Genomic DNA, 13,961 nt, shown 5'->3' with positions numbered 1-13,961 from the left:
ATAAGCCCTACATATTCTGCCATCCATTCAGCCTGGATTAATTGTTAAGCAAAATAAGCAAGTACACCAAGGAAGAAGAACGTTAGAGTTTCTCCCCACTCACTGCTGCTCTTGATGTCAGTTCATTTTTTTGGTATCATCTTTATCTGCCATATTTTACTTTAATCTGTTATTATTAGACATTTTCTTTGTCATGATGAGTGACTAAAAGTTTGGGTTAAAGCTGTTGTCAGATTCCACATTTGTTTCTATCTCATGGCTTGAGAGTTTCCCCTTATATCCAGTGTAAACATAGCTGGTGAGCCTGGCTAGCATTTAACTTACCAGCTGATTTATACATATGATTCTTAAGGTCTTCATTTTGAGCCCTGGCTGAGGAGACACTGTTGTTGGACTGTGCTGAAGGCATCAGTTGGTTTTAATCGAGCCTTGCCTGTATTCATTTACTCATCTCAGTTCTTTGGAAAGCCACTTGTGCGTCAGGCAGTTATGCTGGCATGGGAAATACATATTGGAAAAGACTCACTCTTGCTCCTTTCCAAGTTTATTATATCCTAGGGGCCAGGCTGATAAGAGGAGTCACAATACAATGTATTCATATTGCTGTAGTCTATTTAATCAATACTCAGTCATGGATCAGACTATGCATGGTAGTGACATTGACCCAAATATTTTCTTTCTATCAGACAGAGTTGATGCTACAGAACATGGAACTTAAAGAAAAAAAGTTTTATTGAGGAAAAAACCCTACAATATACTCTAGGCCACAGTTATTTACAAAACATATATGTTTCAACTTTTCTATTTGGAGCAGCAATTCTCAAACCATAATTGTCTAATTCCATCTTCTGTCATGTGTGCATCCTCCTTGCAACCAAAGATAATTATCTCTGAGTACATGAACCTAAAATTTGGATTAGGAGTGCCTAAAACCACTCTGGAAGTGCTGAAACCACAATACAAGAAGGAATGAGCACAATACCAGTGTGGGTTGTTAGGCATAAACACCAAGATCAGAATAGAAACATGAATCAGTAGCTGTAAACAAGATCTGTTTTAACTTTTTTGCAATTGATAGAAATTCATTCATTCCCATCTAATTGTTTGAAAGAACAGTTCATAATTTTCTTTCTGTAAAGCTAGGCCTGGGTTGTGATGGTGAGTGTGGAGGAGAGGTCTATTTTTTTTTTTTTTTTTTTTTTGGTGTCTTGAAAATCAACGTCTTCATTTTTAAGTGTAAACCCTTTATCCAAAGACACAAAGTCCTGGGTTGTAATAAAGGTCAGTCTGATCTTTTAAAATCAAACCAAATAGTTTCCATTTATCAGGAGTGGAGGTAGGTATGACCTTTGCAGAATTAGGAAAATGGGGCTCAGAGATTCTGTGACTTGCCTAAAATTGTACAGCTTTTTAGTGATAGAATGAGAAATGAGCCTTCCGTTTTTCAGATGTGCCAAAGGAACACTATATCAGAAGCCTGGGGCCTAAAGACAGTGCTTTGGGCTATTCACATCTTAGTATCAGTTAGAGATCAGTCATAAGTAAAACCTAACAGCAAAAAAATTGGTAAATTGGTGTAGGAAATTTAATACAGGATATTAGGTACAAGCTTGAGATAGCAACTTGGGGAAGTTGAGGTAACTCCAAGTAAAGCATCTGTTGGAGTCCACCCTTACCCATTGGATGAGTGAGACAGGAGGAGGAGCTGAGGCCATGTGATAGGAATGAGAACCTTGTAGGAGGGAGTCTTTAATGGGAGATGGAATGCAGGACTGCTGAAGATGTTTCCAGAAGACAGGATGGGAGGAATATTAGATTCTTCTTCCAATAGCTTATAAAACAAGCCCAGTGTTAAGCCAATTTGCAAGAAAGTGGGAATCCATCCCCCTTGGAACATAGCAGAGCATAAAGAGATAAAGGGCTTGGTCTGAGGGAAATGACCAACATGCCTTTTCCAATGGAGTATCTTTATGTCTAATCTCACATGTGTGCTTTGTAACTTAAGGGTGTTTTATTGAAGAAAGAATTCTAGATTTTAAAAAAATAAAAGTTTAAAATTTGCTATACTAGACCACTTTTAAGGAAATACATATCTAGTATAGTATTTCTATATACTAAAGTACTTTTAGTCATGTTCGTTTTTAGAGTGATGAAACTGTTTATATTTTAAAATGAAGAAATTGAAGCTCAGAGTAATTAATAGATTTCCCCCATAAGACATGGCTAGAAGGTTCAGTGGCCAGGACCAGAAATCTGAGTCTGGGGCTTCAAATTTGCTAGAGCTTTTTAAAATTGTGTACAAAGGCATTTTGTGGAGCTGCAGCAGATTTATAGGGACATTACTAGATATTTTAAAATTTCTTTTTTTTTTTTAGATATTTTAAAATTTCAATGGAAATTACAGTAACCTGTTTTGGATACTATGTGAGCTAACAATTTAAACATTAGATTGCTATGTTCCATTTGTTCATGTTGTATCTTTGTGAGGCTGGGTTTTCTATGATAGAAAGCAAGGATTTTGTGAAAATCATTTTGGAACAGGAAATGATGTAGCAGTGTTCTCTCTGATTCTAAGGTTTGAGATGTTGTACTGTGCTCAACAGAAACGGAGTTGTTAGGATATAAATACTTAGCAAATTGTTAAACCCTAACTACTGATTAAGTAGAACTGTTCAGTATTTCTTTTAGCTTAGAGTGTGCTATGAAAAAATTACTGTGATATTAAGACCACTGTAAACTGAGAAGACATCTCTGCTCTGGTGATATTACCCCATTAGTACCCCCAAAAAAGTAACATTAATAACTTGAGATTGTGCATGGGGAGAACTCTCAATTGCCCAGACTGTTCTTCCAGAATCTATAGCCTATGATCACCACCTTTGTTTACTTTTATATAAAGAGTGACATGGGCTACAGTAGAGTTTAGCAATTTAAAGCCAAGGTCATCCTTATAAAATAAAAAGAAAGCTGTGTGCATCCTTAGACTATTCTTAACTTGTGCCTCAAATCAGTGAGTGGAGATTCTGGAAGATAACTTGCTAGTTTATCAAACGCTCAAAGACCACATGCAAGACCAGCATGGCACATCGTTTCTAATGCTTTCTATCAGTGCTTGTTCTTATCTCAACTAGTCTTTGCCGTGAGTTCACTTGAGAAGCTTAACTGCAGCAGTAGGGTTGCCATCTCTTTAATCATCACTCAGATATTAGTTTTTTCCCTTTCAAACTGTAATTCTTGAAATGATTTTTATATCTTGAACACTTCATTCTTATCTCTCTGTATAGACCTCTAAAATGTGCCTTATAATGAAAATTACACCTAAATTCTTCAAGAACCATAGACATCTTAAAAGGTCAAAGAAAATAGGGATTGAAATTTGTAAGTGATGTTATTTTAAACAAGAATGAGTGAAACTGACATTTTGTGGCATTATAGAGTGGTGGAACATTTTGTACCTTGGAAACTGGAGAAATGAAAATCTTGAGATCAAAAAATGAGAGAGAGAAATCTGAAAGAGTTCAATATTTTACAAATGGATGAAAAAGTTCTCTTGTGGTGAGTTAGGAGAGAACCAGAATTCCTAATAGTTGCAATGAAAATACTCTCTTAAAGATTTTTAAATGTATGTACATACAGGTGCTATGACTTTATAAGTGTGAAAATATCCTCGGCCCTGGTTATTAATCAGAATCATCCATGGAACTTTAAAGAAAATGCAGAGATCAGGGTTCTGTACCAAATCTGTACCTGAACTAAGGTTCCTGAATCCATATTTTAAAAAATAATTGATAGCTACGGATTTAGGAAATTACTGAATTATTATTTTAAAATATTTTATTTATTCATGAGAGAGAGAGAGAGAGAGGCAGAGACCTAGGCAGAGGGAGAAGCAGGCTCCATGCAGGGAGCCTGATGTAGGACTCAATCCCGGGTCCCCAGGATCATGCCCTGGGTCAAAAGCGGTGCTAAACCACTGAGCCACCCAGGCTGCCCAAGAAATTACTGGATTAGATGCAGTCTGGTGTAGAATATAGATCAGTAGCATTGGTATCACCTGGGAGCTGGTTAGAAATGCAGAGTCCTAGGGTCCCACCCTAGAACTACTACATTAGAATCTATAGTTCAGCAATATTCCTAGTGATTGTTTTCAAGTTCCAGAGGCTTGGTCTGGGGGAGACAAACCACGCTGGGATTCAGGGTACTCCTATACTATATCTCTGTTACTCACCAGCTTATAGAAGCCATTTATCCTCCGTGAGTCTATTTCTCCAGCTAAATGAAAAGATATAATTATACCTGTCCAACTTACCCTAGGACTGTTGTAAGGATATGAAATGGAATATGGAAAATATGTGGAAGTACTTCAAAAGATTAAAAGTGCACTGTTTATATAAATTGATACTCTAATGTGGTCAATAGAACCACAGATTTGTAGAGCTACTTGGCTCTTCAATTTATTCCACCTCTATATTTTTTTAGCCACATCCTTGATTGCTACATGGTTAACCCCCACTCACATTTGTTTAGCCTCCTACTAAAAATGCCCAAAGGTAGCATTACTCTTTTCTTACATTTTTAAGTCATAAGGAAGTAAGTAAGAAATTCAAGTGAAAGAATAGCTCATTTAGTATCTGTGGAGTGTCTGGTAATATGCTGCATTCATGAATATAACTCCATATATAAAATTTTGCAAATTAAGGATTTCAGTAAAGCCACTTTGGCATTATGAGTCCTATAGTCTCTTGTGTCATGGATAATTAATGTTTAATTCATAGTTTCTTGATTAATGGGTCATCTTCTTGTGATAAACTGCTTTGTGCCATTAGGTGATTTTAGTACTGGAGGTCTGTCTTTTGTGTCAAGGAAAATATAAGTATATTCTTTAGAACTTGTCTGGGGTCTGTCCTCCAACCTCCTTTGCTCCATTGTGACACCTAATGCTATTTGGAATCTCCTGACTTTCTGTGCCACATTTTTATCCCCAGCTCCTCCCAAGATGTCCTCTTCTCTCTCTATGAGGCTTAACACTCCCTAAATACAAGCCCAGATTTGTCTCTAACTCCACTCCTCACTTCTGACTACTGAGCCAGTTATAATCCCAAGACTCTCTTCTATTATGTCTGTGTGTGGGTCAGAGTATCTTTCTGCTTGTACTTGATGTTCTGCAGTGTTTCTTGGTAACTGCTGTGCTGGATGCTAATTCTTTTTTTAAAAAAAGATTTTATTTATTTATTCATGAGAGAGACACAGAGAGAGGCAAACACAGGCCGAGAAGAAGCAGGCTCCTGTTAAGAGCCTGATGGGGGACTTGATCCCAGATCCCGGGATCACACCCTGGGCCAAAGGCAGATGCTCAACCACTGAGCCACCCAGGCGTGCCTGGATGCTAATTCTAATAAAGCCTCTTTTATCTCTTCTCTCATAGCATTTTCTTTTTTCTCTTTCTTCTCTTTTTCTTTTATTTTTTTTTTGTGTGTGTTGTTTTTTTTGTATTGTTTTTGTATTTTCCCCCACTTGAAGTTGTATACCTTCCTTGCTCCATGTATCTCAGCTTATGCTTTTATCCTTTCTATTGTTTCTCTCCTCCTTCTGCAAATTCACTTCTCTTTTTTATTTTATTGTGCTCTTTTACCATCTTTCACACTTAGATTCACTATTTTTCCCTTCTGGCTAATGTCTATCTCTAATTTAAGGCTGTGTACTTTCTGGACATCTGTTACTATGGGCAGACATTGGGCAAATAAAATGTTTGAACTCATCATTGATAAGTTTCTCACTGTCATTTCCTGGATGGTGGGGAACTATTGAACTCCATTAAGAGTTCATTGTCAATCTGGAGGATATAGGTCCTTGAGTGCAACTAGAAAGTCAGTAATGAGGAAGTAAAACTAATCCAGGTTATGTGATGTTTCCTGTGAAGATTTCTTGTCAAAAAGTAGGACCAATGAGTCAGACATCTTTAGGACTTTGAGAAACTGTAAAAATGCTTTTAGTTCATGCCTCCGTATGGCCTCTATTACACATAGGTTTACATGTAGGATACACACACGGCATTTCTAGCAGAGATTTTATTTATATATGTACAAACTCAGATTATAGTTTACAAATCTTATTTTTTAGTTACATAGCCATGGGCTGATACCCACCAATAGTGTCAGCTTACAACTCAAATGGTAACAAATTATTATTTATATCATTTGATTTAAATTTCTGTTGGTAAAATTTCATGAGGTCCTTCTTATACACGTTATTCACCATCTTATTAGTGCTTAGAAGGAGTAGGAAATCTAAGCAGCAATCATAAGGAGTCTCAATTATTGAAAGATTTGAGAATTGAAATTAAAATAACCGAATAAAAGGCAGGTACATGCCTAGAATCCCACAAGGTTTTGGTCACTTGCCTGTGCATTTTATTTTAAAGTGTGAGTAGCTTTTGTGCAGCTATTTTCAAGAAATGTTTTAATACTAAAAATGTGCCAGCTAGTTCTGAAATTTTTACTGTCTATGACCTTGCTATCCATCTTTCATGTATATGGGGATTTTTCTTTCTGTTGTGTTGTTGTTCTTTTCCTCCTCTTCCTCCTCCTTCCTCCCTTCCTCTTCTTTCTTTCCTCCTTGTCCTCTTCTTCTTCTTCTTGATTTTTCTTCCTTTCTGGACTAGATTGTTGTAGCTCATCGCACCCATCTCTATTTCCTGGTATTCACATCCTGGTATATTTTCCTCCCATGTAGAACAGAGATAATTTTTGTAACCTATAGAATATTATGGAAATGGTGGCTTCTAAATGTGACTTCTAAAGCTAAGTGATAAGACATTGTGGCTTCCCCTTGATTTCCTGCTTCCTTAAATGACTTGGTTTTGGGAAAGCCAGCTGCCATTTTGTAAGGACACTCAAGAAGCCCAATGGAAACCCTATGTGCAAGAACCTGATGCTTCCTGCCAATAACCAGTGAGGAACTGAGGCCTCTTGCCAGTAAGCATGAAAGAGTGAGAAATTTTGGAAGCAGATCCTACAACCCCAGCCAAGCACTCAGATGACTATAGCCCTGGCTGTCATCTTGCATGTAATCTCATGAGAGAACCTGAGCCAGAACCACTCAGTGAAGCCACCCCTGAATTTCTGGCCTACCAAAACTGTAAGAAAATAAATGTCTGCTATTTAAAGCAGCCACGTTTGGGAGTAATTTATTATATAGCAATATATAATTAATGCATATGTACTCTACCACCAATGGGAAGATCTCTAATCCAGATGATATTAAATAAATACAAGTCCCAAATCAACCTGCTAAAGAAATTAGGTCTAGTTTATATTTTTATGTGTATCAAATAAAATCACTGTTCCTTCATTTTATATATGAAGATAATTTAAATTAAAAATAAATAATAATGCTATAAATTGAGTAGAAGAATTTAAAAGTCATAAATACAAAGGCTATTTTTTGAAGGCTTTAATAATAGAAATAGTTATTGTTTCTCTAAATAACCAGAAATTAATAATCTCTCTTCAAGTTGGCAATTTTTATATATATTAAAGAAACTAGAATAACATATAATTAAGTGCCACTTGCCAATATTTTCCAGTTCTGTGTAAAGTTAACTGAACATATAAAACATATTTTCTCCTGCTGTTGACTTTTTATTGTCCTGGGCTGTAGTAAATGCAAGGCTGCTTTGCTTAAGGGTATAATTTTGTGCAGGAAACCACAATAAGGTCTGGGAATAATTGCCACAAGGACTAAGATTAAAAGATAACGTTAGCAAAAATCTTTCGACATTTCTATCAAAGTCTGTACTCTAGAAGAAAAATTCCAATTATTTCTTCAATGATGAAATCAATATTAGAGAAAATGCTGTTGCAGATTTCATTTTGTTGTATAGTCCAGTGACTTTTCTACCTTCCTATCTGTTCTTACTTTAGAAAAAATTTAGAATATTAAATCTTTTGGGAGCAAAGTTCCACTTAATTTTAAAATGAAGTAGTCTTATCCTTAAGAAAGAAAAAAATTTAAATTTCCAGTTTTCTGTAGCTCTAAATATTTCTGTCATGCTTGGCCCTTACCCCAGTCCTCCCACAAAATCAATCACCTCATTCCATTTTTCTTGATAATATTATGGGAAGTAAAATAAATTTGGTCCAAACAGTATGTTGTTATTATGAAAAGATTCTGGTTCTTTCCTGGGGTACCATGCAGTGGCCCTGAAGGCAGTCCTGAGTTGGTTTTTGTGATCCTAGATCTCCCTAAATCAAGGTCCATGGGGTCCAGAGAGAGCATATAAAGCCCAGAGAATATCTTTCTGCATTTTATTTTAGAATGCTGAAGTTAGTGTAAGGATTTTTGTAATGTACCTTAAAGTGTCTGTAGTTATAAACTTTAATTCAGTTGTGCTGGAGATCTTTGAGGAATTATACTATGGTCTTTTCCTCATCTGTATCTTTAGCTCAATATAACCTCCTAGTCAAAGTGCGGAATGTACTTTTCTTACATTCTCATAGACAGCTTGCTTCTTACATCCTACATGGCTGGTCTTGGGACAGTTCACTATCAACTTCATTGACACTTTTATTTGGAGGTTTTATTAGATCCCAGGGAGGCAAGATCCAAAGACAGCTCCTGTGGCTAGTTTCTTATCAGAAAACTTACCCTGAATATTACAAAACAAGTTAATGTGAGAGAAATAGGAGGGAAAAAAGCCTGGTTTCAAAATAAAAACAAAGCATTTTTCTTTCCCCAAAATATTTGTTGGGCATACTACAGGCATGGAGCTCATGCCACATGCAGAGAAGGCATTTTAAGACTTATTTTAAATAGACATTCAACTCCCTGAACTAATATAGATGTAAATGGTAAATAAGAATGCAGTATATTAAGGCTTTTTTTGGTTTGTTTTTCCAGAGGAGCCCTCAGCCTTTATTGTGTAATTGTTACTAGAAAGATATCATGCTGTAATATGCAAAGTCAATGACAAAGACCCAAATTATTGGAAGGCTTTGATTCACAAGGTTTCTATTTCAACATGTGAATCCATACTTATTTGAATAGGTCTGCAAGTAAAAGATGACTTGATCACCATCTTGAAAATTCACTTTCCTTGTTCTGATTTTGTACAGAAAATGTTGGTGTTGAATAGAAAAATAGCAAACAGTAATTTCAGCTGGTTGAAATCCAAAGCTCTGTTTTCCACAGACACATAAAATTAGTTGAGAGTAGCCAACATTCTGGCCTGTACTGCGGTCTGGGTGTGCTGTGTCGGCTTCTGTTACTACATCCTGTCTGCAAACCAGGTGCACAAAACATCGTAAGGAAGTGAAGTCTGGTTGTTGGTAATTAATGGAGTTATTTGGGAATGAAAGTCAAAGCAGTAACAATATATTATGCTGGAGAGTGTTAGAGAAGTTTTCCTGAAGCAAGAATGGAATCTTGCAAAGGAAAGCTTCTAATCTCAGTGAACTAGGATATTCTTACACTTATTAAAATTCAATGTCTGATTATCAACCCTTGCTTAAAGAAGAGGAGATGGGGGAAAAAAGATTTTTATGGGGTGGATAAAATGTTCCCTATAAAGCAAATATGGCAAAGCTACTCATTGTGATGAACTGTGAAAATAATGGCCTACTAAATATCTTACTGTGCTGAGGAGCTAATTTAATGCTGTGTTACATCTCACTTCTCAAATTGTGTGTCCTCTAGTTAAGTATGGTATATGATTGGTGCTGGAATCTAGATTTTATGTTGTCCCATATTTGAAATTATTTTCTAAAATAAAAAGAAATTATTTTCTCTAGATACAATCATGATTTAAATGATATTTAATGATGGAAATGTTACTGCTTACTTGGAAAAAATGGAAAGGGGTCATAGTAGAAGGTTATAGATGACAGATAATCATGATGTATGCTGAATAACCATAAGTAAATAATTTTTATTTTATAAAAAGGGAAATATCCTATGAACTAATGAGAATTTTTGGAGAGTTTAGTGATCATATGTTCATATAATAATTCTTAGCTTCTTGTTTCAAAGAAAATTGAGGGATGATAACTCCATTAATGCAAGAAAGTTATCCTGTTTGCATCCAAAGTCAAATTTCTAAAGAGGAAATAAAAGCACAAGCAAAACAAAACAACAAGGTAACTTTCTTACATATTAGAAAAATGTCATCTTTTTCTATATATTATTATCATTTTAAAGATTTTATTTATTTATTCATGAAAGACACAGAGAGAGAGAGGGGGAGGGAGAGAGAGAGAGGCAGAGACACAGGCAGAGGGAGAAGCAGGCTCCATGCAGGGAGCCTGACATGGGACTAGATCCCGGGTCTCCAGGATCATGCCCTGGGCCAAAGGCAGATGCTAAACCACTGAGCCATCCAGGGATTCCCTTTTTCTATATATTAAATGTGGAGTCAAATTTCTCACTGTATCAGACAGACATCAATCAATTAACAAATACCTATCAATCACTACTAGATCTTCAACATTGGACCAGACGGAGCTACTCTGATTTGTAACAGAGTCATCTGGATGATTTCTAAATTCAGAGGGTGACAAGGTCCCAGAACCTTGTTGCTAACCTTGTTTGAGTTTCATTTTTCTGGATGTATTTTCCTAAAGAAGTGAAACACCTAAGTCTTTCTACAGAGGGGGAAGAGATTACTGTATAGTTCAAGAGACTAGACCTTTACACAGAAAGTAAAGCAGCAAGTAATTGATGACAATTGTAATTCTCCTCAGTTAATGAATATCACCTCTTATGTTTGCATGGAGCAGCACGTAGATGATTAAAATTCAGTCGATCAGTTAGAAATGACATATCATTTGCCTAGACTACTGATGCTAAGTTTTTTCTTGTGGTAGGCTCTTTTTAAATTTGATGGCTATTTGAAACTTTTTCAAAAAGAATATGTTTTGAATTATTGTATGTAATTGGAAAAGTGAAAAAGATTCCAACTATGTACCTTCAAATTATGAAATATATAAAATATATACAACCAAACTATAGATATCTACTTTTAAACATGTTTTCTTGGGGAAAGTGGAGGCACAGTTCTTTGGTTTTGTTGATGGATGATAATTGAAGTCAAAATGTTTGATAAAATTACTTATGGGAAGTGTTTAGAAAACAAAGAAGAATGGAAGAAAGCAACACTGAAAGACACAATTAGGGGAGAATGGAAGAAGAAAACCTAATGAGGGAGAATAAGAATCAATAGTCAAAGAGAAGAGATGCCATAAGTGTATTATGACAGTATTATTCAGGTCAGGTAAGATAGAGAGCAACCATGTGGTTGGGTATTTAAGAGGAGTAGAAGTAAAGTTCTTAGGACTTCAGGATCTATAAAACTAGGAATTCTGGTGGGGTTTTTTGGTATGGATTTTAGAGTTCTCTAGGGTAATAGCAAGGGAAAGTATGTAAAAAATGACTGGTCAGGAGTGATTTGTCCCAGGTGAGTGAAGTTTTAGGAAGTGATAGATGATCATGTTAAGTAAAAGTGGCAGCTTGGTTCTGACATGCAGGATTAAGCCCAGAAGTGTCACAGTTGTGCTCTCACATTTTTAATGATCATCATAGAAAAATGCTATTAAATGGGTATACCATGTGATATTCGTCAGAAAGAAAATTATAAATAGGGTATTTCACATTATCTCTTATTAAGAGACTTGAATAGTGACATAATTTAGAAATGTTTTAAGATCTAAAGATCTAAGGGAAGAGGCTGTTAATACTGGCTACATATTATAATCATTCCAGAGAGTAAAAAAAACACAAATTCCTTTCAACAACCCAGTTCAATTGAATTTTAAAAGCCCCCTAAGACTTCTGGCTTTAGTTTTGACATGTAAAGAGCTTATAAGTCATCATTCCTGTCCTTATAAGAAAAATATTGGAATAAACTAAAAATCAATGATTTTTGTTGAACTTATCAGAAAACTGAAGTCATAGGGAAAATCACTCTCCCTAAATGTAGAGAGATTGATGAATCTAGAGAGTACAGCCAAGCAGGATCTCTCTCTCTCTTTCTCTCTCTCTCTCATTCTCTCTCTCTCTCACACACACACACACACACACACGCACGGGCAAATCCTATTCAAACTTCAGAAAATCAAAGGCTGAAAGAAAATGTTAAGTCACAGGGAATGAAACACTTTACCTATGGAGAAACAGGATAAGAATTACAGCAGACTTCTCATCAAAAACCATTCAAGCAAGGACAAAGTGGAATGAATTATTTAAAGTGTTGAAAGAAAAACTCATGGGGTGCCTGGGTGGTTCAGTGGTTGAGCATCTGCCTTTGGTTCAGGTCATGATCCTGGGGTCCTGACATCCAGTCCTGCATCAGGCTCTCCACAGGGAGCCTGCTTCTCCCTCTGCCTATGTCTCTGCCTCTCTGTGTCTCTCATGAATAAATAAATACAATCTTAAAAGAAAAGAAAACTCACTAATCTAGAATTCTATATCCAGCAAAATTATCCCTCAGTAGTAAAGGAAGAATAAAAGTTCCTTAAATGTTTAATTTTTTTATTGTTTTTTAAAAAAATATTTAAGAGAGAGAGAGAGAGCAGATGTGTGAACAGAGAGGAGGGGCTGAAGGAGACGGAGAAGCAGACTTCCCACTGAGCAGGGAGCCCAGCATGGGATTGGTTCCCAGGATCCTGAGATCACAACCTGAGCTAAAGGGAGATGCTTAACTGACTGAGCCACCCAGATGCCCCTTAAATTTTTAAAATCATAGCCCCTTAAGTGTTTTTAATTGAGAACCACTGGTTAAGATAAAGGTGGCTCAGATTGCACAGATATATAGAATGATTCATATAGTTTTAGTAAAAAATTATTAACTTACAATTTTTCCACAGTCCTTCCTCTTTCACAAACCAATAAGGATGATTCTGGCTTTATGAACCCAGATTTTTCCCTCTCCTTCCCTTAAAATTTTTTTTAAATTTATTTTTATTGGTGGCACAGCAATTTAGCACCACCTGCAGCCCGGGGTATGACTGGAGACCTGGGATCGAGTCCCACATCAGGCTCCCTGCATGGAGCCTGCTTCTCCCTCTGCCTGTGTCTCTGCCTCTCTCTCTGTGTTTCTCATGAATAAATAAATAAAATCTTAAAAAAATAAAAAATAAAATTTATTTTTATTTTAAAAAGGTCTTTTTTTTTTTTTTAATTTTCCAGGTCCTGCATCCCTAGGACCTGAAACTGAGAGCCACAATCATCCAGCCCTGTGCCACTGGAGCTACTATAGCACTAGAATGGAGCCTGTTAGCTGTAGCCAGTCTAACAGACCACAAACAGTGCCTCATCCCATTCTCTTTGGGAGCATCTACCTAACAGAGAGTGAAAGAAAGAGAAGGTGGAGAACAAGGCTGATTCAAGGTCCCCAGAAGAATTTTTAACATGTTTTCTTTCTCTCACATTTTTTAGAGAGAAATCAGAATAAAATTATAGGTAGCATATGATGAAAACTTATGGGCAAAGGAAGGAAGTTTTTAAATAAGTGTTACTTTGGAATATATCACCCAATTATGTTTGAATGATATAAGCATATAATTGAGTTACCTTTCTTTTTTAAAGATCTTTTTTTTAAGGTGCCCCTTGAGTTACCTTTAATTGTTCTGTGTTCTGTCTCTGCTCTAACCCTAAACAGGTGGCTTATGGCTTCAGTAAGTAGTAGAGACATCTCTCATGGATTCTTATAAGATTTTCTTCAATTTGTTGAAACCATCATATGCTAATTGAGATTTCCACAATCATACAGTTGATATGGATGGAAGTTTTTAAAGTATGAATTTTGATAGGTTCAGGGAGGCTTCTACTTGTTTTGGCAAGGGCATGGCAAGAATATGTCTTGGGAATGGCTGCTTCACACTACTTGACATATGATCTGCAACATATATAGTGCTAGATTAATTGGACCACAGAAAGAAGTCCTGGATCCAGTTTTTGTACAAGTTTAT

At 36.1% G+C, this 13,961-nt stretch overlaps 1 long non-coding RNA gene and 1 other non-coding gene across 2 annotated transcripts; one reads left to right on the top strand and one right to left on the bottom strand.

Annotated features, from left to right (window-relative positions):
• The first annotated feature begins 4,147 nt into the window (after positions 1-4,147).
• LOC140632555 (uncharacterized) lies at positions 4,148-13,568 on the top strand. Its single transcript, XR_012030157.1, has 3 exons — positions 4,148-4,254; positions 10,027-10,133; positions 13,180-13,568. It is a non-coding gene; the product is annotated as an uncharacterized lncRNA (long non-coding RNA).
• LOC140632806 (small nucleolar RNA SNORA54) lies at positions 13,183-13,304 on the bottom strand. The gene has a single exon (XR_012030492.1). It is a non-coding gene; the product is annotated as a small nucleolar RNA SNORA54 (small nucleolar RNA).
• Positions 13,569-13,961: the final 393 nt, after the last annotated feature.

The sequence above is a fragment of the Canis lupus genome, chromosome 4 (genome assembly GCF_048164855.1).
Source record: "Canis lupus baileyi chromosome 4, mCanLup2.hap1, whole genome shotgun sequence".
Taxonomy (NCBI): domain Eukaryota; kingdom Metazoa; phylum Chordata; class Mammalia; order Carnivora; family Canidae; genus Canis; species Canis lupus.
Note: the sequence above shows the minus strand (reverse complement) of the source record. Positions and strands in the feature narration are given on the sequence as shown.